Below are 4,820 nucleotides of genomic sequence, written 5' to 3' on the forward strand. Positions count from 1 at the left end.
AGGGTGCCGGCCTCTCAGGGGTGCCCTAGCGAGTTGGGGAGCTGCGCGGCTTTGCCAGCAGCCTCCCCTTTCCCTGCACGCCCACCAGCTGTGCCCCGCCAACTATATGGCTGGCGGGCATGCAGCTTCCTTCCCAAGCCTCCACAGGAAGAGAGCGATCCCCGCAGAGGCCTCCCAAGCATCTGCGTCTGCTAAAAACGGTTGTTGTCCTCCTCCTGCTTCCTGGCGAAAGGTGGCGCACAGCCTTACCGGGCTGTCTTCTCGGGCGCTCCAACCCCTGAGACCATGTCCACCAGCACATTTTCCTGCTTGATTGCCACCACCACATCAGGAATCGGGACAGTGGGGGAGGCAGAGGACATTTTCCACCACCCCCTCCCTTGTTTTAGAGTTGCCGGGTGGGCGCCAAAGGGATCTTTGCACCACAGCACTGGGTATGCTTAAGACGGCCCTGCCCAAATCCAACCCTTCTGGGCAACAGTCCTGCAAATGATGCATTATCTGAGACAAATAGGGCTTTCAGCATAGGTCTGCTGGATCAGACCAAGGGTGGCCTATCAAGTCTAGGATTCTGTTCTTACAGTGGCCAACCAGTGTCCCAGTGGGAAGACTACAAGCAGGAACAATAGCAAGTCAATAGCAACTCTCCCAAATTGTGATTTCCAACAACTGGCATTCAGAGGCATTCTGCCTCCAACTATAGATGCTGCAGGATGGAGTGTTAAGTACTACAGACATGTTAGGATATAGTTCCGTTCCACCTTAAAAGGAACAGGCATGACTGTTGTGTGTCACATGCCTGTTTACCTCCTGCACAGTCTGCTGGGAACTTCCGTTTGTATATTGCTTTGGCTTTACTGCAGTTTTGCTAGACACGAAGGGAAGCAGACATGTTTTCCTCTGTTCCTGAACTATGCTGAATAAATACCTGTAAATAATGCTTACACATGTCTCTGTCCGCCACTTCCATTGTGAGGATTTATTCACTCTGCTGATAAGAGTGTGCACATCTTCTGAGTGTTTATGAGGCTTGTGTTGCTGATTGATGCTGTACCGGAGATCGCCCAGCTGCCGGCCAGTGGCTGGAGCCAGCTGGGGGCCTGCCAAATGCCCCCATCTTCCCAGCAGTATCCCAACAAGCCATGCCTTCTTCCAGGATATTCTATTCCATATCTTCTCGCAAGTTTCACAGACACCCAAACAAACAAACAAAACCAGTAGCATTCTGTAGCATGAAGTATGAATATTCTCAGTGCTAGGTAGTACAAACCATCTCTTTGTTCATAATAAGGTCTAAATTGTCATTCCATTTAAAATAATGAGCCCAAGATCAGATGTTGGATGAAGGCACAAAAAGACTGTTGTGGTTCGGGTTAAAACGCATGATGTCTTTTCCAATTTGGGGCTATGCCTCACGTCCTGGGGGAGGGACATGGCACCGTATAAAATGATGTCTGTCCTATGGTCCAAATAATTCACTCAGAGCACTTTGGCCTTCTGCTGCACAGCTGCCATAAAGGGTGAGCATGAATGGATTTTGTTATATTTGAAGATACGGGGTGGGGGAGGCTCAAAGTTGCTGTTGGGGGGGTAAGAGGCTTGGAGAAGCTGTGAGGAAATGGGGTTTGGGTGAGGTGTAAAGGGAGGGGTAGATGGTCTGCCAAGCAAGGGTGGAAGCCCCTACCATGTGTGTGTGCGCGCGCTTGCATGTGTTTGCATCCAACCCAATGTACATTGGATTGGATCCAAATATTCTCTGTTTCTTGTAGGAGTCTTCTTTTGATGCAGAGACAGGGAACCTGATGTACCTTGCAGATGCAGCTGGGCTCCAACTCTCATCAGACATCTCTGACCATTCACTAGGGCAAGGGACCTTTGTCATTCCAGATGTAATTGTAGCTCTCATCAGCCCTAGCCAGCATGGCCAGTGATGAAGAATGACAGGAACTGTAATCCAATAATGTCTGGAGGGCCACTGGTTCCCCATCCCTGCCTGATAAGTGATGGTGACAGTAGGGAAATGCAAGTTCAGCAACATCTGGAAGGACAGAAATTCCCCCTATGTGTGTTCCAGGGCTTTTTTAAAGGCAAAACTCACCAGAACTCAGTTCTAGCACCTCTTAGGTGGTCACCATTGCCAATATAAGAGAACAAGGGAGACTTTCATGGTGAGCTCCGGTACCTCTCTTTCTAGAAAAATAGCACTGACTGTGTTCTAATGGAATAGCACCTTCTGTTGGGGAAAAAAGGAAGCGCTGGATTCCATCTGTCAGCCATGAATGCAAATTTGTGTTTGGGCTTATATCCAGACAGAAAGCCCCATGAAAAGTCAAGGGGTTTGGCTTGGTTCTGAGAGACCATCATGCTAAATGCTCAAAGTAATAGGTGTAAGACTTTAACTGGTAACACTAGGTTCATTTCTGAACTTGTTTTGGTGTGTTACTGTATCAGGAAACAATGGCTGTTGTTGTTTCAAAATGGCATTTCTGTAAAAGAATGAGTGGCTTTTAAACTCCTGAGCAGCTCTGTAAGATGGCTTGAGTGGCTGGAAGATTCTGGCTTGCCTATTCATACTACCTTCATCTAGCTCAGGAGTACCTACTGTGGTGCACTCCAGATGTCATTGGACTATAGCTCACACCATTTTTGACCTTTGGCCATGCTGGCTGGGGCTGATGGGAGCTGATAGTCTGTAACAAATTCTGAAGGGCACCATGTTGGCTATGTCGGATATGGTCATTAGTAGGAGGTGGCTGAGGAGGTAAGGCACCTCCATTCCTCACCTCTGAAGTAGCAAGACAGGGCAGAGAAAGAGGAAGCTGCAATTAGCCTTCCACATCTCAAGCCTTTAGGTGGACAAGACTGACCTCCAGTGGAGATGTGTGAGGCTGTGGGTGGCAAACCCAACTGAAACAGCTCAAGCATTCAGATAAGCATCTACATTACTCATGAGTTGGAAGGTCCCTCAAAAGTGGCCAGCCAGCCTCTGTTTGCCAGTTTTGAAATTTATGACAACTTCTGCAGAGACAGGAAAGAGTCATGTGGGAGATATTGAGTGCCATAACTGCTCCTTTCTCAAATGCTTTTAATCCCTTTTCAGCATCACCGCAGCTACAGGAAAGATGGGCTGTTGTGGAAGTGGTATGAGGAAGCATGACGAAGGAACATGGCATGAAACTCGTAGACATGCAGCGTGTGTGCCAAAGCAGCCCAGAGACCATCATAGTGGTGGTGGCTGCTGCTGCTGCTGCAAACCACGACCTGCCCACCATGAGTTGGAGCATTCTGGACCTTCTCCAGCAAGGCAGAATTACCCTGTTCAACCTTACCCTTCAGCACCCATGCATTATAAACACCATGACATGTATTCCCCAGAATCTGTTCATACCAAAGGCTGAATAAACTACCATTTCAAGCACTGCAGCACCCCAACACCATAAATTCAAAGACTTCAATTCAAAACAGGATTTAACATCTTCTGTTAAAACGAAAAATAACAAAAACCATGCACGCCACAAATTTTAAATTTCTCATTTGTCATGAAGTCTGAAGTTGACTGTCAAGGTCTGGATTTTTCAGCCATTGAAATACCACAAGCGGATCCTTTGGGAGAAAGGGCAGAACATAAATCTAATAAATTACAACAATTAGATCAACAGGAATGCCAGAAATAATACCAATAATTATAGTAAGAATATGGATGTGAATGTTAATAATGCTATCATTGAAATGACAGCTGAATGGATAATGAGCTGATTTAGCTGATGTGGTTTGGTTTGTGGTGAAATGCTCTCGTGTGTGTGTGTGTGTGTGTGTGTGTTTAACTGGTATGGCCAATGCACTGTGCAAATCGAGCTAATTAGGCATCACTGAAGGAAGCCACCTTCTATTGAATCAGCTCATTGGATTGCCTGGCTTAGCATCGTCTTACACTGACTCCGATTACCCTCTTGGAGTGGTTGAACAATCAATCCCTCTTCCCAGGGAACTCTGGGAATCCCACCTCTGCGAAAGATGGGGGAATCTGCAGTCCTCCACATGTTGTCAGACTCCAACTCCCATCAGCCTCCAGTAGTAGTAGCCACTCTGGGCAGCTTCCAACAAAATATTAAAATACAATAGTCCTTCAGATATTAAAAGCTTCCCTAAACAAGGCTGCCTTCAGATGTCTTCTAAAAGTCTGGTAGTTGTTTTTTCCTTTGACATCTGATGGGAGGGTGCATTACACAGGGCGGATGCCACTACCGAGAAGGCCCTCTGCCTGGTTCCCTGCAACCTCACTTCTTGTAGTGAGAGAACCGCCAGAAGGTCCTTGGTGCTGGACCTCGGTGTCCGGGCAGAACGTTGGGGGTGGAGATGCTCCTTCAGGTATATTGGACCGAGGCCATTTAGGGCTTTAAAGGTCAGCACCAACACTTTGAATTGTGCTCAGAAACGTACTCGGAACCAATGTAGGTATTTCAAGACCAGTGTTACGTGGTCTCGGCGGCCGCTCCCAGTCACCAGTCTAGCTGCTGCATTCTGGATTAGTTGTCGTTTCCGGGTCACCTTCAAAGGTAGCCCCACATAGAGTGCATTGCAGTAGTCCAAGCGGGAGATAACTAGAGCATGCACCACTCTGGCGAGACAGTCCACAGGCAGGTAGGGTCTCAGCCTGCGTACCAGATGGAGCTGGTAGACAGCTGCTCTGGACACAGAATAGACCTGTGCCTCCATGGACAGCTGTGAGTCCAGAATGACTCCCAGGCTGCACACCTGGTCCTTCAGGGGCACAGTTATCCCATTCAGGACCAGGGAGTCCTCCACACCTGCCCACCTCT

At 48.0% G+C, this 4,820-nt stretch overlaps 1 long non-coding RNA gene across 1 annotated transcript; it reads left to right on the top strand.

The window, feature by feature from the left end:
- The first annotated feature begins 1,087 nt into the window (after nucleotides 1–1,087).
- Nucleotides 1,088–3,556, top strand: LOC308575329. The gene is made up of 2 exons (XR_014002776.1): nucleotides 1,088–1,520; nucleotides 3,101–3,556. It is a non-coding gene; the product is annotated as an uncharacterized lncRNA (long non-coding RNA).
- The last annotated feature ends 1,264 nt before the right edge of the window (nucleotides 3,557–4,820 follow it).

The sequence above is a fragment of the Podarcis bocagei genome (assembly GCF_964188305.1).
Source record: "Podarcis bocagei genome assembly, chromosome: 16".
Taxonomy (NCBI): domain Eukaryota; kingdom Metazoa; phylum Chordata; class Lepidosauria; order Squamata; family Lacertidae; genus Podarcis; species Podarcis bocagei.